Here is a 24443-nt window from a genome sequence, read left to right on the forward strand (position 1 = left end):
AAATGTGGGTACCAAACTGCAGAGTTATTTGCAACTTATACCCTAGTATTATCTTATTGCATTAGAATACATTTTCAAGTATAATACAGTGTGTCAGACTGTCCTCTGTAGAAGTCTCCCCAGGGGTCCCCATCCCTCTGCTGTGCTATCTTAATCATTTTCAAAAGACAAAGAGTATGGTACCTGTTGCAAAACCTCTACCATCACTCCTGCCTCTAGCAATCCCAGAAACCACTTGAAGGAACAGATAGTCACGGAGGGGAGGCACTGAAGTTAGTGCCAAATGAACAGTATAAATTTCTCAATGTTCCAGTTGGAACAGGGAGAAAAAAGAAAGCAAGCATTAACATTCAACTAAACTTGCTTTTCCACTTCGGCCATCAAAATGACCCATGAATTTTGTGACTGATGCAGTGCAGTGTTGGGCTCTGCCAGTTGCCTCTGTGCTTGTTCTGGAGCAGAGCTGGAGGACTCAGGAGTCCGAGTGCCACAATCCTAAAATCGTAGGATGGAGTTTACTCTGTTAGTAGATGTTTATAAAATAATTACAGTGTTGGAAAATATCAGCCAGTCACTGTGTTTGCTCTTAAACAAAAGAGACTTGTTTTTATTCACACCTTATGGCAGTATTTTTGGTTTTGGATGGTAAATATTTCTCAAGAGTAGGAGTCTGGTATACAGAAAAACATACATTGTAGATCAGCTCCAGTTATTGGCATGCGGTACCTGCTGGAGGAAGCTCTGTCTGAAAACACCTCTGAGATGCAGCGGCTCGTGGGCTGCCCGCCGTGACCAGCAGGAAAGTGACATGCGGAGTGTGATGCCACCGCAGTTCTCTGTCTGTCACCTCATCTCTGCTCATCTAAGGACTGAAGTTTGCAGGCTCTGGTACAAAGGCACAGAGCAGTAACAGCCAGGAGCCAGCACTGGGAGATTCAAAAGGCTGAACTCGTGCAGGCCAGGCTGAGAGGCAGCGCTGGCCGTGTCTGCAACAGCAGGTGTTGGGGACAGGTAGGAATAGTTGTGATTTTTCGTGTTGCAGATTTTAAAATAAGGAACAAATGCGCTGAGTAGAAATCTTGCCTTCCATCCAGCATCTTTTGGTTCGTAAAATTGATTGAAAGTTAGTTTTTATTTGGGGGAAAAAACCCACTATACCATACGGGTTGTTTTTCCCATAAAATTCAGTTTACCATCAACAAAAAAACTGGAACAGCCACTACAAAACTGACCTGGTCTCCTCTACTTTTTGTTGAACCTGACTTCTCACTCCCGATTTGCTCTGGGCAGCAGTCTGGGAAAGGACACGTTTTTAAAAACTGTAATTTTATTTTCCAGTTTGTCTTTTTCCAGAATGCACCCCGTTTCGGTTAACAAACGTCAAAATATTTAGTGACTGGGAGCTGATAAGAATGCTGTGCTGCATGTTTCCATAGTGCTCTAAACTAATCAATGGCCTTATTTAGGAAATACTTAATAGGGCAATTTCAGCGTGGCGTGACTAAAAACAAAAAGGTTAACCAAGAGCACTCCCTGTCTTCCACTGTCCCTGGAGACAACTGCGTTGATTCCAAGTCCCATAAATTTACATGTGATGAATTATAACACTTGGACTGCTTTTAATGGTCTGGCCTCCAGGAATCTTATGAATATGTGATGACTTTTTTTTCCTCTAGGTGAGCTTTTGGCTTTTTTAATCGTTGATAAAAACTTAGTGGTTTTTGATTGTGTAAATATTTTCAAGTAATGAGCAACACAAAGTAAATAGTATTCCCTAACTTTGAAGACAGCATCTTTCAAAATCCCATGATATGTTAATTTAATCCCGTGATTTGGGAGAGGATTGTGAGTCATAATTTTTGAATGTTTGTCTTTGGATAGAAAGATACGAATTCCTTCTAAACATTCCTCTCTCTAGTACTCTTTTCACAAAAAACAGGACAAACTGTTCTCTCCGCAGTGAAACAGGAGGTGAAGGAACCGAAAGCTCCATGAACTTGGAGCTCAGTGGGTCAGTCGTTGTTTCAAGGACTTTGGGCTTGCGCTGGGCAGTGGTCGCACCAGCCCTTGTGTGGTGCAAGAACTTTGGGATTTAGTCCTGCGGTCGTGGGTCCATTCAGATGCCACTGTTGGGGAACCCGTGGGCTGTGCAGTGCTGGGGCTCTGCCTCCCATCTCCTCACAAGAATGAAGAGCTCTTTGTGCCCAACATACTGTCTGAGCAGGTGGTCTTGTTTGGTCTTGTTTGATCTTGTTTGGTCTTGGGGCCAAACTTGCTCTAACTTTAGTTATAGTGAATCTATACGGGGACGTGGGCTCCTAAATGCAGTTATTGTGGCTGGTGATTTGTTGGATCTCGGTAACCCGAGCTGACGTGTGTCCCCATGGCTGCGCAGGGAGAGCGCTCCAACGTGAAGCTGCAGGACAGCAGAGAGACCTCTCTGAAGCTGATGGGCAGCTGATCTTCCCCAGCAGACAACTAGGCCTGGTGGGATACACACCGGCTGGTTGTGAGGGTAGAGTCAGGCATAAAGAGAAAACATGCATTTCCCAACAGTGGAAGTAGATTCTAGATTGTGCCAACAGGTACAGTGATGTGGACATGACCGCATGTTTTTTCTAGCTTTTTGCATAGGTTCTTGTCTATCTTTTATATTATAGTAAGGAAAACAAGATTTAATTCTGTCTGTTTAAAAAATAAGTACAAACAAACCCTACAACCCCTTGGGCTCTGGGGAGATCTAGGTATGCGTCTTCTTTTAGGAAGCTTCTGCTGACGTGCTGGGTTTTAAGAAGTGGAATGTGAGCGGGTGTGAAACCAGCGGCAGAGCACTGTCTGATTTCAGGCTGTACCAGGCTCGCTTTTGTGTTTACCTAAAACACTATCAGAATACTGAGAAAAGTAAATACTTGTTTTGGCAGCCTGACTCATTGTGTTTTGACTGGTGGGGGATTATCTGGTGTTTGCGAGAATCACAGAGTAAAGGGTGTAATATTTCTACCTGGTTTTCCCCTCTCAAAAAATGCTATTTGTTAATGTAGTGGAAAAATGTAAGGATCATATTCTAGGCAAGTAATAGTCTATAGCAGAGTATTACTGTGAAAGCCTGTGCGAGCTCGCTACCGATTAGGCTAATTGTTTTGGAAAGAGAAATATTTTCATGTAGTGGTTGATGTATGGTAGGTATGGTGGGAATAAACTCTATTTTTGTTGGCAGCTGGTTTTACTACTTATGTGCATATAATAATTTATCTTCCTTGAGATAAAAATAAGCATATTGAAAATATTTTAATGTTTCCAGTTGAATTCCTTATTAAAAAGACGAGAAACGTTGCTTGACAGCAGTAAATCTTCCTAGATAGAACTAGAATTAAACGGTCAAGCTGGAGGAGTGTGGTGGCTTTTTGTGTGGTGTTTTTTTCTTTGGTTGTTTTTTTCTTCCCTCTCTTGAAACTTCTGGGTTTTTTGTTAAATGTTCTTCAGATGTTAAGTGAAGAGATGGTGAGTCTTTAATTAATGGTTATGGTGAGGTCTGGAAAACCAGCTTGATTTTGGTCTCTGAAGACAATCTGATTATCAGGCTTGTAAGCTTTAATATCACATTTCCCCAGCTAAATTACTGTGTCTGTTACGTTGATCAACTGAGAGGAAATGATTATACTAAAACTTCCTTAAGGTTTGCCTTCTCTCTCAAAATCATTGTCTAAATACACTGCTCTGAGTTTTATTGTATTGCTTGACTGATGAGAAACAGAAACTCAGGTTCAGTTGACAGTTTTATTTACTGTGCGGATGAAAGATGACCTTAGCCAAGAACACTTTGTCACTGAGGGAGACAGCAAGGTAACTCTCCAGACATGCTTCAACCGGGCAGGTTGTTTTTTCTTTAACTGCTAATTAAATCCCTTGGAATGGCCAAGCCAAATCCGACTTGAGTCCCATCATGAATTCCGGCAGGGGGACTGGACTAGATGATCTTTTGAGGTCCCTTTCAATCCCTAACATGCTGTGATTCTGTGATGGATACGCTCTGGGCTTCTGAGATGGACTAACAGCCTCTGCTGGAGAATCCTGACCCCTTCCCACAGCAACACTGGGCTTTGCTTGTGGTTGGACCTTCAGAGGGCTGGTGGCTTGGTGTTGAAAGACGCGATCATTTTGTGTGACCCTGTGATGTACTTCTTTGGGCAAAAAATATCCTTTTCTTTACATTTTTTAAGATCTACCACTGTTTCCTTTCTCATGTTGGGAGTGGCTAACATCCCCTGGCCATAAATGCATACCAGTCAGGTAAAAGGACAGAAATAAGTTGCTGCTTTTACTCATTAGAGGCAACCAGCTCCTGATAGATAGCAAACCTGGTCTGAGCAGCGCCTGTTCTTGACACCTCCTGCCCCTCCACGATGCCAAAGCACTAAAGCTTTTGCTCCTCACGCTGCTGGGATGTCAAGGAGCCCTGGGGCCTTGGGGGCCAAATAACCAAATACCAGACTATGTTGGGAAAAATAAAAAAGTTTAAAATATGCTAAAATTGTAACAACCCAGTTGCCAGAGCGTTGCAGGTTTTCAAGATGATATTTCAGAGGAAGATTCCTCCATCAGAGTCCATCAAACTGCCAATGCCATTGATTTACTAATGTGTTTAAATTACTTTTTAGAAACCAACATGCATCTGGTGTCTATTTTTCTGGATTGCCTGAAATGACGCTCAGATTGGCTGCAGGCTGGCTGGTTGCCATTCTAATTTACAGAAACTTCCCTGGTTACCTTTGCAGGGGAACAGTTCCTTCAGGAAACTGAAGTTTCTCCAAATTCAATCAATATTTCCTCTCAGCCTGTACTTCTGCTGATTAATTACTGTTCCCTTATTTTGCAGTCAGTAAGACTCTGATGACAATATTTTTTGTCTCCTTCCTACATCATTTGTGCATGATAAATACATCTGTCTTCTGTCTTGGGTTTTCTCTGAATTGCGCATTGCAGATTCATGGGGCTTTTTTGGCGGGGAAGAGAAAGATTGAGATTTCGGTTGCAATTCAACTTTTGAATAAGAAGCAAGGTTATGCACTCATGACAAATCAACCCTCCGGAGGGTGGTGTCAGGTGGGCTGTCACCCTTCCCCACCAGGGGCGCAGTGCTGAAGCAGTTCTGTGCTAGCACAGGCAAACAGACTCTTGCAGCAATTTTAATATGAAACTTTGGGATCAATCTTAAGGCTTCTATTTTTATAACAGTGCAATAAATCATTTAGGATGATTAGGTGAATGCTAATGAACAATTTTCCTGCATAGGCTTGGTGTGATATACAAGGAATAGCCTCATTTTTCCGGAGTTGATGGCATTTTCTACCATAGAGCTCCTCAGCGGGCAGCCTCAGCTGGGCCACAGAATGGTCTCGAGGAAGAAGTCCACCTGGCCTGTGCTTCTGGGACAGCCAGTTTTCTTTAGCCTAGAAATAAAATAATAATGAAGATAATTGAACTTTTTTTTAAAAAAAATGCTAATAATTTTGCTGTGTTTTTTCAGCGGGGAAGTGCTCACGTAACCTAAGATGCCTGGTGATGCGCATGTGTATCAGAACCACAGGAAAGCCGCGTGGGCTACTTTTACAGTGGGCTTTTTTGAATTTTTGAGTGCTTTGGAAAGTGTGTTTCATCTTCAAAGAGCTTTTCCTTTTAATTAAAAACCATCTCCTCTTCCCAGATGCTCAAAATTTGTTTTTGAAACAGTTGAACGTGCATTAAATACTTTCTTATTATTTTTTTCATGGTGTCAAATGCTGCGGTTGCTGCGGCGCTGTTTTGTTTCACCGGTGACCGAAATCCTCCTGTAAACGGGTGAAATTGCCGGGGCAGCGTGGGGCGATGCAGAGCGCTGTGCAGGGACGGGATGGAGCAGAGATGCCACGTGGAGCAGCTCCGCTCCAGGCTCCTGGTGCTGAGCTCTCCTCTCCCATACACACCACAAAGCTGCAGTTGTTCCTATTACTAAACATAGAATATAGGAACATCATAGTATCATGTTAAGAAGCTCAGTTTCTATTTGTTTCACTGTTCTCAGTAGGTAGTTTGAGATCCTCGTAGACTTTGAGGAAACGTTTCAGCGCGTACTTAACTTTAAGCAGGTACTAAAGTCAAACTGCTATCAGTGGGATTCAGATATGTACCTCAGGCTAAATGGTTTTTATTCTGAATGGAGCTGGAGTCCCGGTTTGGTTGAGGTGAGTTACCGGAGCAAGTTACTTCCGTTCAGATATGCATGAATTAAAGGTGAACAAGTGAATTATTTGTGCTTATTGAAATATCACTGATTTGCTTGAGTCGTTGGCTAATGTAAAAATAAAATAATTTCATTATCAACAGATGAGTTCATTTTAGCTTCTACTCAATTCAAACACTATAATAAGGCCCTACTAAGTGATTGTTATGAACAGCTTACAGCTGGAGTTGAATATTACCAAATGTTGCTAAATATAGCAAAATGATAATAAAGCTGATATTGGTCTATATAACAAGTTTCCAGTTCTTGTACAAATATGCTTGCAAATTTTTTATGAGAATCTCTGATGAAAGCATGTGGAAAGTATTTCTATCAATTTAGCACTACAGGTGTATGAAACTAAGCTTGATTAATCATTTATTTGTTTATGCTTGCATTAGTCAACACTTGTTTGTTTATAGATACACTTAGAGAGACAAAACATCCTACAACAGATTTCATTAAGGTTCGTTTTTATTCTTCCTTATAATATCCATTGATCTCGCAATCCTTAATGAATGTAGCCTCTCAGTCTCCTGGGAGGAAAGAGAGAACAAAATATTTGCCTTTTGGACAAGAGTAACATCAACCTTGTTTTCTCTGCAAGCCGATCCTGTTCCTGGCCGGTCAGGCCCGGTGTGTAGAGTTCATGGGAGCAGCAGCTCGCCCCGGGAGAGCGCTCGCGTGTGCGAGTGTGCGCGGCCCCCACAACCCTGCGAGGAGCTTTCGCTGATGAAAATGTATGTGCACACCCACACGGTTCTTGCAGTTTCACATTTACTGGTGAGCTTTTCCGGGAAGTGTCATCCTATTGGGGTTTGTTTATTTACAAGCTGTGCTCATGTTGTCCAACCTGCTGAGAAAGACAGAGGATGGCAGTGATCCAGCGGGTTCTGATGTCTCTGGCAGGCACAAAGGAGGAGAAACTTGTTCACAGAAAGACCTTAATATTCTGCCCTGACAAACAGAAAGTGTTCTGCAACCCGTATCTCCATTTAGGAAATGGATTCTGGAACTGAGAATTGAAAAATATGGGTAGCATGTACTGTTTGCTGTTTTGTACCATGGGATTCAAACTCTGTGTTTAGTAACAATAGGCAAAATAGCATCTGGTATGCATCACTAAAATAAGCTCTAGTAGAAAATGCCGATAAACATTTTCTGTTTAAAATGGTTTCTGACTAAAAGCAGCAGAGATCCTGTCTGCTGTCCATGATAATGATGATAAAGTGGTTTGATCAGACTAAAAGCTCCAGGCATCATCAAATGAAAGCAATGGGCAAGCCCAGAGCTGTGAGATGGATATCCTTCAAACGTCTAAATTTCTGTCATTCCTTGCAACAGAAGAGCCACATGTGAGGCCTTGTGAAGTGGTCCAAGGATTAAAAATGGATTCCAGCTGGTCCTGACTGTTCTCAGCTGTGTGAAATCTGCTCCTCGGTGGCCAGGCACCGAAGAAACGCTGTGTGCTGCTGGTATGGCGGTGCTTGCAGGAGGGGCACTGGAGGGGTCACTGCATTTAGAGCAGTGTGAGACTCAGCTGGAGAATGAGAAACAAATCGCCTGATCTGTCTCTGCACTAATTTAATTAATGATGGCTACACCAAGCATGTCCCTCCAGGCAAGTGCTGTGTTGCTCATAAGCTCGGCGCTGGTTAAAGGGAGAATATTCCAGTGCCTTGGAGCTGGTGCTGCACAGACAGTCGTCATTGAGCACATTTGAAGCAAAAGCTCAGGTAGCTGGTGCCTGAGCTAAAGCACAGTTTTCTTTAGCAGACTGTGCATGCGGTAGGCTGTCCATGGTGTAATGCTTTTAATCAGTGTATTCTGCGCTGTTCCCTTTAAAGGCTGTTCTTCCTGCCGCCCTGAACCCATCTCCCACTGCAGCCACCACTGCTTGTCCTGCCTCCCTTCTCTGTTGCCATCACAGGTCCCATGTGGCTGGGGGAGCGTAGCAGGGTAGCCAGCTGCCCATTGCTGCTACTACCTGCTGAGTGAATTGGCCAGACGGAGAAGATACAGAGCATTTAACCCGCTTTTTGTAGTCACAGGTAGGGTGAGTGGTTCTTTGTGGTTCTTTGGGCCCAATTCTTCCCGTGGTGTGTGTAGGAGTGGTGATGAAGCACACGCTTCTCCGATGCTTATGTTTTAATAAAGCATGTGTTACACTCTGTGGGAGGCTGTGGAGTACACCTGTAGTAACCCAGTGGTTGGTCTAAATTAGGTGTCTGGACTACAGAGCCTTGTTTTACAGCTAAAGCCTGTATTGGGCAATAACTTTCTGTAGCTGTTTTGTAACTTTTGCTTATTTATTTGTTCTCTCTGTTTTGAACTCCCTAAGCAATGCTTGGGGCTGTCTGGACTTTTTAGGTAAAAATAACATTCACTTGAAAAGCAACCAACAGCAGTGCTGCCTTTCCGCTGGTGCAGATCTCCTTTGCCCTCTGCTTTCCTGAAATTATAAAAGAGAATCTCGGCCCAGGAAACAGCCAGTAAAATTCCTGATTTCAGTTTCTTTTAATCTGCACTTTGGCACCATAGTAAATTAATTTCTTCAACTATGTTACTGCAAACTATGAGCTCAGACTCTAGTGGTGCTTTTTGGTTTGGTTGTTTGGTGTTTTGTTGTTGTTGTTGTTTTTCCTAAACGGTCATGTTACAAATGATTGATTTATAATTATTTTTCAAAGTATTTTCTGCCAAACTGTGTGTGCCACAATGTCTCACATGCATGTTTGTTGATAACAGATGGAATTTAACTCTTCGCTCATTTGAACATAAACCTCAGGAGTCGTGTTAACATCTGCCTATTAGATTTAAAATGTCCTGTCTGCAGGACTGATTTGGCCCGTGATGTACTCTTAAGCCAAACAGTAATTATTTTGCTAATGCAGCAATGCCATCCTGCATTTGAACTGTTTCTGTTAGATTTCCACACACGAGCAGTCACCGCTGGCTGTTTCCCTGATGTACCAGCACATCCCAGTTGCGGCGTGATGCTCTTGCCTGTGCTGTTGCCGAAACTCCACTATCATGATAAGAGCAAGGGCATGGTTTGGTAATTAGTTTAAACCACTCTAGCTCTGCTAACGACAGACTAGTCCTGTCTCCCCCTGGCCACCAGTCCCTCTGCCGGCTGTTGCTGTTGGAGCCACGTTGCTGGAAGGGCTGCAGCAAGAGCTGGAGGCTGCTGGCTGGTCAGACAGTGCCCAGATAGACACCTGAGTCGTTGCACTGTGTTCCCAGTGCCCGCGGAGACCCTGGCATCTGCTGGCTGGGGGTCTCAAAAGAGACCCTCATGGACAGTGGCCCCCAGTTACCTTGTCCACTTGTCCCATTCTTGTCCAAAGGATGAAGCTTCTTGCAGACCAAGAGGTTTCCTCTGCTACTGTGTGATGTAGCAGAGCCCGTGGAACTGCAGTTCTTGTTAATGGGTTAAATACAGTGTGTTTCATTTTTCAGCAAGTTTTTTGATTAAAAGCCTGGTGTGCAGCTTTGGTCTTCCTTTTATCTGTGAGCTTTTTGTGCAGTCACCGACTTGTTCCAGCTCTCTGTGTGCGCACGGACCATCTGGCACGGCTCGCCTGCCTCGCATTGTGTAGCGCTTTCAAGGGAAAAAAATTATTAATAACAATCTGGATGGCGATGGGGGTTAGGGATTGGGTTTATTCCAATGCCGGAGCTGACAGTTCCGCGGGCAGATAGTTCTGCAGAGAGGGTTTCTCAGCAGCCTTTGCAATGTTGCCTGATGGGTGTGCAAGGGATGGCGGCCAGAAATCCCGAAGGATCGCAGGTCAGGAGGAGCAGTGGCCGCGGGGCTCGGTGCCGCGTCCCTCGCCGCCGGCCCGCGCGGGGCTGTCCTGCCGCAGGAGCCTCGCAGGGTCAGGATCATTTTGTTAGTGCTGCTGGCCTTCAGACAGTTGTCCTTGGAACAACATTCATTTCCCTGGGCTTTGCTCCATTTTGCAGGCTTTGGCCACTACAGACTTGTCAATTTTAAAAGAGATGTGGATTTGTTTTTTTTACATTTTTCCTGGTAACCCTAATGTTTAAACATTGCTTTGACCATTGTAGCTTTTGAAAAATTAGAGTGATTATTTACAGAGCATTTGAGGAAGGATTATTTTATCTAAAGAATGAGTTGCACCTGAGACGTGCTCAATCCTGAAAGTAACCTGAAAAGAAAAGCCTTAATAGTGGTTTCTGTGAACTGCCACCTCTGGGAACTTTTTGAATTGATAATCTTGTCAGGTATCAGTGCACTTTGTGACCACGTCTGTTTGCCTGTCAAGGAGATCTTTGTTCCTGTTGTACAAGTGGAGGCATATTGCAGTTGTTGAAAGCGCTTGCTGACTGTGAATGGGGAGAGACACTGAGAGAGGGTTTATGCCTGAAGCAGCTGCCTCTAAACCGCCCATCCTGGGCCTCCCTTCAAAACCACCGTTAGCAGGGAAGTTGGCAGAGAAGATTTACCTTAGTGGTGTAGGGAATTTTATTTAACTTTTAAAACAATGGTTCGTGTTTCTTTGTTTTCTCTGCCCGATTTTTAAAATATTTTTAAATGAAGTATCTTCAGAATAGGTCAGCAGTGTGGTTTAAGTGACGTGGCGTTTTGAATGGGTCTTTGGATGTGGGAAGTGGTGACATTTTGGAAACGTCATTCTTCCAGAGGTCAGCAAACCCCTGTCACTTCATGAGGAAGCATTTGGTGTGACTGGTAGCAACAAGAACTAAATAGTGACATGAGAAATTGCCCTTGACTGACTGTTAATATACACAAAATGAACAGACATTGAGAATTACATTTTATGAACTGTGTTTTGTTGTTGCTGAGTGGGCAGCAAGCCTGTTTGTCTAATTGAGCTTCACTATATCGTAGTGCTCAGGGTTCATTCATCCTATGTGGTTTCTTTCTTTTTAGGGTTTTCCTTTTTTAGAGCAACGCTGTTATATATAGTAATGAACGCATAGCAGTCGTGCTTGTCTTTCTCCCTGTGGAGAACGGCGGAAGTTTGGTTCCCATTTTACAGAGATCTCTGTCTCAGTGCTCTCGCACACATTTATTCATGTTGAAGCTGGGTAAGCCAAACCCTAGATATTTGGGGGTTGAATATATTTGTGAAGTGGCTTTTAAAGCAGATTTTTTTTTCAATACATCCGCAAGTAGACTTCATGGGGACTGGGGAATTAGTTCTTTCAGGGATCTGAGCTTAAGATGATGTATTGTCTAAAGCCATAGCTTAAATCTGGGCCTGCATCCTCGTTCACAGGCTTGCTGGCCATTCTTCCTGCCAGTTCAGTTTAGCCTTTTCCCAGTCCCTCTTAAGAACGAGCTGACTACAGAGTGGCTAAAAATTGGACATTTTAACTTTTTGTTCTGTTTGCAAGCTGAAGTATTTTTTGCTTTGTTTTTCTTTAAGCAGAGCCTCTGGAGACTTGTTAAACTATGAAATGGTGAGAAAAAGGCAGCCCAAAGGCTTTAGCTAGGACTATTAAATGTCCTAGGCAGCCCTAAAATGTTGCTCAATCTCCAGTGTAAAATATAACAAAGGAGGAGTATCTGATTTTGAGTCGCCATAAGATGACTTGAATATAATTTCTAAATTTCCAGGTATTTTTCTTGGATATTCCAATTACACGTGTGCAGAGAAATGGATGGTATTGACATTTCCGTGGCAACCCATTGTAGCGTTTCAGATATTGACCTGCAGGTTATAAATTACTAAAGCAGAATATTTTTGGAAGACTGGCAAGATCTATCAGTCTTCTGCAAAATGTACAGACAACAGCATAGCAACAAAATGCAGATGAGAAAACACAGGCTGTGGAATAAAGTCTAAGCTGAAAGTGGAAGGTTTGTTGAAGACTCTACTGACAGTGAGTACCATCAACTGATAGCCTGGAGGGGTTGGTTTCTGCCAGTTTTTGGCATGGATCTGGTTTATATTTGTGGCTGGATGTGTAATAGAGGTAGGGTAATTGCAGAAATGTTATAGCAGCTCCTAGTATCCTTTATTAGAGGTGCTAAGAGACTTGAAGAAAGCCTCACCTGGCTGCCTTCATGCTACTGTTCCACTGGCTGTTGGCGGTGGTGGTAGAAGGAGGTGGGAAGAGCTCACAGCCTGAATTAGTTAAGCCTTAGCTCTATATGGATATGTTTAGTTCTTCATAATAACTAATTGCCTGTTGTTCCATTTGGGACCCTTTGTGCTGCCGAGACCCTGGTGGAAAGTACATGCAAAGGGCAGAGTGTTCCTTGCAAGACAACTGGTGTGTTTAAGCTCTGAAGATTTGCAGCAGACAAGACTGATTGCACCAGTAGGATTTTCAGTCCTATGGGCCTCCGGTCAGACAACTGGAAAGCCTGGTTGTCTCTGAGTGATGGCATGAGCATTTCCAAGAATCTCTGGGAGAAGGAATCCCTTAGCTAAAAGGCCACATTTCTTCCTTAAGATTCTTTCTTTTCAATTTTTTTAAGTTTTAAAAGGAGAGCTTGGAGTATTTGCAATGTGAGATGGAACTGTACTGCCACCAAATAAATTACAAGTGTCTCTTTCAAAATCCCCGTAGGCAACACATGGTATGTGATAGCTAATTCTCACAGACCTCGTATGAATGCATTTTCTGGGAACTGCCTTTATGATAATAAATTACTGGTTGGCAAGTGGGTAGGGTTGAGCCAAGCCATGCACTCCATCCCATTCACACTGATTTTAATGGAAGAGTTCCCAGTGAGTTTAGTGGGGACAGACCCAGTGCAAGGCTGTGGGAAACTAGGTGGCTGAATTTGCCTGAATTGCTTCAGTTTTCATTAATTTTGTACCTTCCAGGTTTCATGATTTACTTTAGAGATTTCTTTGAACGCATTTAAACTAATCTGTAACTTGAAGTTACATTAAGAATTGAACATTGAGAATATGAACTGTGTATTCCTAATGATGAAGTGCATCTGTGGACGTGATGGAATGGACCCAGGAATTCCTGAAGAAGCTGTACCACATGGTTCTTCACTCTCTGACACCTCTTTTATGTCTGTCCATAGCAACATCTTTCATTGCTCATGAAAAATTATCAGAACCCATTGAAAAATGTTCTTTTTTTCTTAACCGTTTGTCCCCTGTATTGCTTGCATTGACTGTGTGCTAAGTGCTGGTTTACAGTTGCAAGAGATGCTTTCACCACTTAGCACACGTGCTCGTGACAATGTCATACACATTCACATAATTTGCTCAGAATTCAGGCAGAGGTATTTTCTGCCTTCAGCAGCTTGGCCGCAAGGAGACGATTATTTTTTCTCTCCGTACTTACGCTTTGTCAATACCTTCCCTCATGTCAAGAAACACATCATTAGTTTCAACCAGTTCAACCAATTTGTTGTTAATAAAGCTGTTAAGAAGCTTCCAGATCATAAGCGACCAAGTTTATGTCTTGGATTTAAGTGCAAGCTGCTCCTTTTCCTTTTTAATGAGCGCCGTCTTTCTTCCTATCGCCCGGTCAGGTACATCCTCCTCCAGTGTTTGTTATAGATGCATTCAGGGCTGGGATGTAGCTTTGTTAAGCTCTGTGTCAGTAATAATTGCGCCTCCATTCCTTCTGGTGCTTTTTGACTAGATAATTTTCTGAATTTTCTTTGTGCAGCGCTCTTTTGGGAGATGCACTTTACTGCATTTAATCTCGTTATTCCACTCATACTTTGTTTTTAATACAATTTACAGGACACACATAGTGCCTTCCTTTCCCATAGTACCTTCCAAAAATCACTGCTTTGTGCTGGTGTAGCAGTGCCGCCTTCTCATAGCTCCGGTTTTCTGAAAACTGTCCAACCGATTTCAGGGATTGATTGAATTAGCATTGGGATGTTCTTCTGTGTGTTTCTTCAGTTCACCAAAACTATTTCAACTCTACAGTGGAACTGTAACAAGTCTACAGTTTTTACTCCTCAGCTCTGTTGTTACTGGTTTGTTCTTCCAGTTCCTCTCTCATTGTCTCACCCAGTTGAGTGACTCTTTTTTAAATTTATATTTTTATTTTTAACAACAGCTAATTGGCCTAATTTAGGGCTCTGGGTGATGTCTTGGTGATTACCATCTTTCCCACATATCCTGGTATCTTTCAGGCTTCTCATCCACATGTTTGAAGGAACCAGTCTCACCCCCTCAATATTTTGACCACTGTATTCCAAGATGTCATGTTGCATGAGGCCTTTCCTGATCTCATTTTATTTTTTTCCAATTTCCAGTGAAATTGTTGGAAGAATTCGCTATCATTGTGTTACCAGTTTGGAGAATTTCTCATTGATGGGCAAACTTGGCTTGAAACAAAACGAAAAAGCAATCCTTGCTCCCCAAATCCTAAAATATCCATTAAATCCAAGAAAAGCACCTCTCAGTTCTGTTACAGCAAAAAGGATAGAAAGTTTCAAGTTCTTCAGATGCCCTGGAGAAATTACTGTCTTCAGCCTCTATAGTGAGGATCTCAAGAAGGTAATTTTGTTGGTTTCAGAATCTGAAGAGAGAATCAATAAGGCACCTACACATTTGAAGCTCCTGGTCTGACCTCTGTATACCCGTTAGTTGCTCTCCTCTTGTTTCTCCCCCTCACAATCGCCTTGATGACAAAGTCAGGGTAAGACCTTGAACTTCGTTTCACTTTTTTGCTCTTAAAAACCACAAAGTGATTAACAGGATGTTTCAGAAACGCTGCCAAGAGCTCAGGGTGAATTTACTTCCCTTGGAAGTGCTGAGCTCGGGCTGGAAGAGGTGGCTGCTGTGCAAATCCAGGCTGGGCTCTGCTCTCTTTGCAGAGGGGTCTCAGGACACACAGCACTGCTGCGGGTGCTTTTGTTGCCTGGTGCTCTTGCCCTTTGCCAGGAGAAAACTGTCCTGCTTAGAGTACAGCACCGTGTCCGTGCTGGCCGAGGGGCTCCCGCGGCTCTGGGGCAGATGGGGTGAGGACGGTGGCACAACACCCGATCGCTGGGGAAGAGCAGCTCGGTGCACCGTGGCTCCCTGCCAGGATGCTTGGTCGGCAAGGTGGAACAGCATGTAGCAGAGCGAGGAAGTGAAGGAGTGCCATTTAGTGTCTGCTTGTAAAGAGAACTGTATGCTTGCAATATGTTTTTCCTTCTGCTGGCAGTCCTGGTGTGAAAAGCAGCATAGCTTAATTAAGCAGTGTCAAAAAACTCGATTCTTCCAATCTGCCTTCCAATCTGAAGTGTTTTTCTTTGCTGATTTACTGCATCTTGCAAGAAGCATATATCTTTATGGCTAAATGATCGAGTTTCATGAAGAATTTTGGTGTTACTTGATTTTTGACTTATGTTAACAGGACTTGGGCAAACCTGTTAGGCCCTGGGTGTCATCATTCTGTCCAGAATTTTCCAAACAAGGATCTGTGTGGGCTTTAATCAGAGTGAATCCACAGGGGCCAAGTTGTGTGGGACTTGATATACAAGATATGTGGGACTCTGGGCATGTCCTACACCACTGGTCCACCTGTGCACTGTAAACCCAGTATGTACCAGTTGAGTCCCACTTGCTGCATGTGCTCAGGAAATTTTAGAGCGTGCTCTGCATGTGTGGGACAATACTGAAGGATGTCTCGAATCTGCTGGGTATGAATATGGTTCGCTTGTTCCAATACATTGCAGCTGCACTGGTTTTGTTGCACTTACGGAGTTGGTTTCCTCATGACCAGTGCTCTTCCATGGAGCTTGGTCAGACGTTGGGACATCTAGAAACGTGAGACAAACAGCCAGTGTTCTCTGTGTCCACCTGGGCAAAATTTCTGGGACAATCAAGCAGAAGTGGGAGGAAACCTGGATGAACAAACTGCTGTCAAAACCTTAGTTTCAAGGATATATTGTTCTCAAGAGCTTTGCTAAGATTGTGTTTGATAAGAATCAAGTTTCAGTGGGTTTTGGATTGTGTTGTTGAACAGGGTGAAGCTTTCTCTGCTAAACTAAAAACAAAGAATACAAAAGGAACTTGTTATTGGGGGAAGAATTTTTTCTTACTAGAACTGTCTTCCCTTGAAATCTGAAAGATCCTTTCCAAATGCAAAAGTGATGCAAACGTGTCTGAATATAGAAGTCAAACTGGAAGGCAGTGGGTTTCTTTTGCCAGTTTTGCAGGAGGCCACCCACTAAGGTAGGTTTTTTTCCTGTTTGTTTTGTTTTGTTTGTTGAAAACCCAAAAGGTTTTCTTCCCTCACTCTGGAAAAATACAATAAATTTTGGCCAAAATCAGAGCCTACTTTGATTTTTATAACCGTTCTTATCAAAACAGGAGTGAAATGTACTGTGACTTTTCCAAGTAATGTATAATTAGCTGAAAAAGAAAAGAAATGGAAAATTTGGTGCTAATGATTTAGCATCAAGGCTCTAAGTTCTTGAGCAAACAGACTTGTACATATTGGCCTTTCTCTGCGTGAGCATGGAGAAGCGTTCAGTCAGATCATGTGGTTGAAGGCATTTTCATTGGTTTTGAATGTATTTTTCTCCTAGGTTTGAGTGTTTGATAGTGGTTCGCTAAATTAAAATGAAAGTCCCGTTCTGACTTGATATTTCTAATCTATTTCTTGACTGTTGGTATTCTCAAATTTTACTTGTCTTGAGAGGCTCTTACTTTCCATTCCGCATATTCACTCCCTCTGACCAAATGGGCAGGAAATGTATTTAATAATATCCGTGTAACCCAGAGGGATGCAGGATTCCCCGCGGAGCGATGTTTTGCAATGGTTACAAATGACTTCTCTCTCTTTGCGTCTGTGCCTCGCACCGCTCTGTGTGCCATCTGATGTACGATTCTTTCAGTGTAAGCAAAACCTTAGAAATGTGGTTAGAATGCGAGATGTTTATCATCCTTTATAATTCAGAAGCCAAATACTCCAAATCTTTGAGGTCGCTTGTATGGTGGTACCAGTATCCTCTGTCTGCTATGGAAATACTCCGGTTCTTCAGTGCACCCCGAGCCCACGTACCACCGCTCCCTGTGCATTGTTCAGACTTATTTCAAAGAATTCCAGAGAAAGCAATTCAACGTTTTTCCCTTGGAGCCTACATTGTAGTCTAAATGATCTCACTGCTTGAAAATGTTTTCTTGGGTCTAGGTTTAATAATTTTTCACAATCTATCCTTTGTAGCTAACCCTCCTCCACCTTCTTCTTAAAACAAAATCCTTCCCTTCCATGTGCCAGTGTTTTCTAGCCACATAAGCTGTTATCAGGTTGTCTCAGCCATCTTTCAATCAAGATGTACTTTTTGGTTCCTGTAGATGATTGGTTTTTTTTCTTCATCTCCATCTTTATGTAAATACAAAAATTGTACTAATGTAACCTCCTGTAGTTAAAATGATGCAACCTCGCTTGTGTCGTTGTGTAACTTAGTTCTGTGGGAGGACAGATTCTCCTCGGGATAAGACACCTTCATCCCAGTACCCACACTGTTGCCTCTGCTGATAATCATCACCCAGAAGGTAAGTGATCTAGGACAATAAACCAGAAGGATGCCTTTAAATGAACAATGATTTCCACACCCTTAGAAAAGGAAAATAAAACAAATGGGTAGGCAGCTTGGCAGTGTAGTCATCAGCTGAGTAAACGTGTGTCCTTGAACAGAGTTCATACTCTGCTGTGGTTTGGTGGTGTTTGGAAGGAGGAATGACTCTTATTCATACGTTTGTATTCCTGAATAAGTCTCAGTGATTAAAACATCCTTACTGAGCAGGGCTAGTTTTTATAGATTCAGAATTCACAGAAGCAGAGGATGGCTGGGGACAAAGCAATATTCAAATGCGGATGACGCTGTGATGCTGCAGTGCTGTCCTGACATTGGGTGTGTTTTCTTTAAGGGATGCTTTTCCAGAAGTGTTGTGGCTGTGTGGTGTGGGTATGGCATAGTACTCCAACTTTTAATTAAAAAAGAGACAATCACAAATAAAAACCTCAACAATGCAGGTCTTAAATTACTAGATCTGTTTCATACAGAGGCTTTTCAAGAGTTACTGAGTCAATAACTTGTCTCAGCTATACTGGTCATGGTTGAGATTACACTATATATTTACCAGCACAGCCGAGAGTTGACTTTAGTCCCACCTCTTTATTTTCCACGTGCTAGATGGTTTAAAAAAATGAGGAGAATGTTGTTCTCTGCAAAGAGGAACATAGATCATTACATGTCTGTGCTGCGGTATATACTAACCAAAACATAAGAACCAATGCCAGAAAATTCCTAGCCAGTATATCCAACCTATTTCTTTAAATGAGTTGCTCAGCAGTTTGCTGCAGTCCTTGCCAGTTAAATCATGACTTTCAGCAGGAACTGGTGGGAATTTAACATTATAAAAATGGAGCTCCAGTGTTCAAAGTAATGACAAATCCAGAAGCAAGTGGCACTTGCTGACATCCACACGTGTTCTTTCATCCAGCACTGCCGTGTTGCAGTAGTTTAGCAATGAGGATAAGACTGAATCTAAGTGAAGTTCAAAGCACTAATGTTATTCACCCAACTGCTTTGGAAATAACTTTCGTTTGCTTAATAATATAATTGGAAAATCAGAAAAAGACTATCAGAAATGCCACTGTGCCAAACACATGCTTTTACCCTCACTTGCTGCCTTTTTTTTTGGTACTGAAATGACACTGGTTCTCAACAAGAGATGGCACTTCTCAAGGACCAGTGAATTGTCCAGTAAAATTGTGAAGGAAATAGAAGGCACTATTGGAGATGGTGTTCACTGTACATCTCTATAGGTCACCAAGGCCTAAGGGAACAGGGACAAAGAGTAACAAAGGAGTTGAAGATGCTTGGTACCTCAAAATACCAAAAATTTTTAAAAAATTTTTGCTTCCTTCTCATATTATTCTTTTCCATGGCTCATCTTTAGCAACACCAGACCTCCTCAGAGAGAGAAAATAGCAGTGGCCTTCTAAGGACAGGGAGTATCTAAAAAATGGTCCAAAATAACAAATCCTTCCTTGTTTCTAGAAACGGCCCAATAGAAATCTCTGTACAGTACTATCTATGTATTAAGTTTTATATGTTTCAATGTATAATAAATACCTTCTGCTTTTCTCTGAGTACCCCATAAGTGGCCTTATTGAACTGACACTGAGAACCAGCCATCTGTGTAGCATCTACGGCCTCAATTTGATTCATCTGAGGCTACTGTTACAGTATCAATATTTACCATTATTATCATCAATAATGAAAACCAAAATATGAATGTACAATAATGTTGTTAGTGCTACATCTGCATTTTCTCCCCGTTACAGGTTTGCACGGGGCGGATTTTGGCCGAGGGCAGGGCAGGCTGGCCAGGGCAGGCTCGGGGTGCTGACTTGGGCAGCTGCTCTCTCTGTAATCCTGGAGAAATCTATCTAAATCCCCCAGATCAGAATTTCATGCTCCCTGCTTGAGGCTGGCTGTGAAACTGTAATTTGCACTTGTCACTCAGTGGTGAGGGGAAAACGGAAAGAAAAAAAGGCATATGATAGATTTCACGCTTTTCTCCTGAACAAAGCAACACAGTACTTTCCTCTGGGCATCTCAATGGATCTGTGTGGGCAGTTTGAAGCTGGCAGTTTATCTTGAGAGATGCAGAGTTGTAAGCAGAGCGGGTAGTATCAGCTCTCATTGAGTTTACATGATGCTTTCTATTATTGAACTCTGCTTTCATCTTACTAAAAATTTGCCAAACTTTACTGGTTTGGGCTGAAGGTTTTTGTGTCCGGTGTCTGTCAGGGTCAATTTACAGTGGCCACTTCAGCCAGATCGGTGTTTGGCGATGCTATTCAGGTCCTCCGTGATGAATAAGGTAAGTAAGGGGAGCATCTGCTCAGGGTTTTGTTTTCTTATTGCTGTCCAGCTTGTCCCTCAATGCCTTAATTCCTGATCCCTTGTCAGAACTGGCTCTTGATGACTGAAATTCCTACAGGTTTTTTTCCCAGGCACTAATCACTGAACATTTAACAGCCATTAATGCATCTGTTTTCATTGCCCTCTGAGAGAAGAGAGTGTTTTTTCCACATCTTACAGAGGAGGGAACCACGTAACCTGTGGTTGGAGCTTAAACTTCCCTTGTAATCTGGCTGACCCATTCGAGGCACCTTTTTAAAGTAATTTAAACATTCATTCAGAACACACTGAGCATCTGTAATGCTCAGTTACAGCGCCTGAGGCTTTTGAAAATCAAAGGCTGATGTTTCAAGCCAGATGGCTACTAAACGAAGAGCATGTACTTAGTGGTACCTGCAAGAAGAACCTTTGTGGTGCGTGCGATAGAGCGGAGTTCAGCTCTCCAGTGCATCGCTTTGTATCCCTTCCCTAGACATTTCCAACACGGTTCTCATCTTTTGCAACAGGTGATAAAAGAAATTCCACAGAAGATTATTCACTATCCTCTTCTGATTCATGTCTGAACGTGCCTATAGATTGTGTGGTCAGGGGTTCAGTGGTGAAAAAAGAGTACACGAGCATCTCATTAAAATCTGTATCATAATACATAAGCGCTGGGGACCAGGGTTAAGGTTGCACAAGCATTAATTAAGGCATTTCCAGTAAACAGCCTCTGTAGCTGAAACAGCCTTTGCCACTGCTGCTCTAGAAATGCTATTAAATGTGAGATTTCTTCTTTTTGTGTATTAGAGAGTTGAAGGACAATCTGTACCTATTGCTGTTTCCTCCTGGACTTGATGTGATCTGAGCTGTTTTCTGATGGCTACTTGGGCAGTGATTGATTCTTGAAATACTTCCAGTGGGAGTTAATTCAAAGCTCAGTGAAATAATGGGTGTTTTCTAGCACCAGACTGCAGGATAATCTATATCTAACCTACCTAAATAATCTATATCTATGCTACAGATAAGTGCTATTTAATAAATGCCAGTTTAGGCTTCTAGACTGAATTTCCTTATTTCAAGAAATGTCGTTCTTTAAAAGGCACTATCAAGGGACTATGCACTAAAATATTTAGTCTTTGAGATTTTTCTTTGCCCTGATAAGTTTCTAGAAGATTTGATAACAATGGCTCCTACAGTCCTCGGGTGAGGCAGATGTTTTTCTTCTGAGATTTGAGTTATACAAATTTACATGAAATTTCCATGATTTTAGCAGAGACTAGAATTTGCCGTAAGACAGAACTTGCTCTCCACAGACTGTATTTTGAGTGGTATGATGAAAATGTACTGAAAAAATAAATCATGTCTGTGATGCTGGACAGAGTGAAGCATGTTAATGTACATTCGTTAGCTAAATGGCACGTTACTAACTAACCAGCTGAAATTTTCTGGAGTTGGGAGTATGGGAACATCACTGAGCAGAAATACAGATAGTGGTTGAAAAGAAGTGCCAGTTGCATCTTTCTGAATATTTTGGTTTTTTAAAAAACATACTTCAATGTCTCAGCTTGTTGAAAAGGGCAAATTTTGCTTTCATAATATGACCTGCTACAGCCAAACACAACAGTTAAGGCCCCTCAGTCACACCTGTGAATGAAAACAATTGTGAAGTACTAATGTGTATCTAGGGAAAGCAAACGTGGGCTGGATAGAGATCATCTGTTCAGCTTTATTTCCTTCTACCTCCTGTTTTGTTGGTTGTAAAAACTGGGCAACCATTAGGTGGTCTGGTGCTCACACAGAACTGGGCTTAGTTGTTCATTGAGAAAATAATGCCATTAGTGAACCTTTGGGTGTAGGGGAGGGCCTGGGAGGAACTTCACAGGGAAACAGGCTGTCTATGCCCGCTTTTAAGAGCTTAAAATGGAGGTTAATATCAGGTGTTGCTTTCGCTGTAACACTACAGCACCCCGTATAGTAGCCAGCTCTGACATGCAGCTGCCCACCCCTTGGCCTACACCTTGCACAGTCAGCAGACACAGAGAAATTCCTCTGGAAAAGGACTCAGAGCATCTAGGTTGGTGTCTGTTTCTGAATCACCGCCTGGAGTTGCCTTTTTTCTCTTTGCTGACTATTTATAGGGTCTAAGGTGAGTAGGTCCCCAAACCGCTAGCTGCAGCAGATGCTAAAGTTAGATGTGATGACTCACTCCGTAGATAGTGACCTAGTTTGAGTTGTCTGCAGGGAAAGGTGTGCAAGAGATGTAGAAGTGTTGTAAGGATAACAACAGCAGTGGAGCTGGGTACGTCAGGGAAATCCTCCTGTATCTACGTAGTGTTTTTATAGGATATACCTTTTGTACAACAGTTTCCAGGATGGAAAGTAGCTTAGGAAAGCTAAGGTCTCATAAATTGTGCATGACTGACTTGACCTTCCTACTGGATGTCGTGGGTGGATAGTCCTTCAGCACGGGTTGTGCAACAAAAATACACACACACAGAGATATTTAAAGGGTTCCTCAGTGGGGCAGGTAAATGAAGTTTATGCAGGATTTCAAAGGCCAGTTTCCTGAAACTGCTGAGCAAAGACCACTGATGCAGTGCTGCCAAAAAGCCAGAGAAGTCGAGAAGAAATTACTGTTCTCCAGAAAGTAACAAAGACAAGCGACCTCATCTCATTTTCTGAGTTAAAAGCCTTCAGCTTCTCTTTTTTATTCCACACTGCTAATATTGCTGAATTATGAAAGCTTACACAGCCAAGAAGATCGCTTCCTAAATGCTTGTCATATTTGCCTGTAAAGAGCTATTATATTAAAATGCTAACTGGTGAGTATCTCTTGTGTACCTAGTTACACACTGTGCAACCGCGAGTTGAAGGTGAATGGAAGCGAGGAGGCTCCTTACCCTGGCACCAGGTTGCATTTGAAGACCATGCACAGCTCACCTGTGATGCCACCCAGTTCGTTTTCCAGAGCTGTTCTCTGGTGTGCATCCCAGCGAAACAAACAGTTGACGAGTTAATTTTGCCAGAAATTCATTTCACGGCTGCATTTTTCTCCCTACTTACCTTGGGAGATACAGTGGCTTTCTGAGCCCATCAGGCCACTGGTTTGGGAATGGAGTGCATGTTGTTATATCACCAGCATCCTTTGTGTGTGCATAAACTCAGCAAGACAATAATCAAAGTCCATTCAGGCCTCCAAGTAAGCAACAGTGTTTTGCTTACTTGTGTTGCTATGAATGTCAGTGAAGTATTTTGACTCACATGTTGCAAGTGGCAGGAGGATGTTTGACCATATGGGAGGGCAATACAGTTATGTTTCCTGTGGATATGGGAAAACTACATGTAGTATTAAATATTTTTTGGTTTGTGGGTAGAAATGCAATTTTTAATAAAGGTCTTCTCTATCTTTCATATATATATATATATTCTATATAAATTTACCAACCTGCTTTTGTGGTCATTTTTCTAAGTTAATGTAGTTTTTCCAGATAAAAAATATTTTCTTAAAGTGAAGCAATGTGTGTCTAAGAAATGAAAAGACAGTTAAAATGCCTCTGTTTTCTATAGTTTAATTAGTGAAAATAGTATATGTTGTATGCAGAGGAAAAGTTATCTTCGTTTTCCTGAATATTAGCAGGCTGCAAGATTTGACAGCTTGAATGTAGGTTACAGAGTTTCAGTTCATTAGTGATACCAAGGAAGCAATTACAGTTTCTGGGAGACAGGTAAAGTCTCCGGTGACAGACTTGGTACGTTGTTGGCATTTGTTGCTCGGGATTGGTGAAAAACTCTTTCCTGGACACATATATTTATAGAAAATAAAGACAACCTCTTCAGAGAGGTAAATGCACAAATTGACTACTAGGAGAAGAGAGAAATGACTGCTTTGGCTCCCTGTTTATGGCTACTTGTGACTGCCAGCTTTTTAGTATGATAGTTGCCATTCAAGGACTAAATCTGAATGCTTCTAATCTTTCCTCACCTTCCCCACTACAGAATGTAAAAACTGAGATTTTCTTTTTCCCTGTTCTACGTTAGAATCACTTTGAAATATGTTTTATGGGAATGCAAAGTTTCTTATGCCTCAAGAGGAAAAGGTTTCCTAGTTGATCTTTCAGGCACTGATGAGCTGTGGGACTTTGTTTGGCTGTGTACACTGCTCTTCAGCTTCACATCCTACATCTCCTGTGCATAAAACGTGAGCCAAGTTGCAAACACAGGCCTCCAGAAGGATAACCAGTGTTCTCCTGTGCTGCTGTGGGATGGCCCCAGAGTACAGGGCTGCTGAAGTCTTCCTCAGATTGCAAACACCGGGGTAGGCAACCATGATTTTGGATTCCGTGGGCA

At 42.3% G+C, this 24443-nt stretch overlaps 1 protein-coding gene across 1 annotated transcript in view; it reads left to right on the forward strand.

Moving 5' to 3' along the window:
* The window catches only part of ADAMTS2 (ADAM metallopeptidase with thrombospondin type 1 motif 2), a gene marked incomplete at both ends in the record, with an annotated part of 176836 nt that overhangs the window by 68489 nt on the left and 83904 nt on the right, over positions 1 to 24443 (forward strand).

The sequence above is a fragment of the Nesoenas mayeri genome, assembly GCF_963082525.1.
Source record: "Nesoenas mayeri genome assembly, chromosome: 14".
Classification (NCBI taxonomy): domain Eukaryota; kingdom Metazoa; phylum Chordata; class Aves; order Columbiformes; family Columbidae; genus Nesoenas; species Nesoenas mayeri.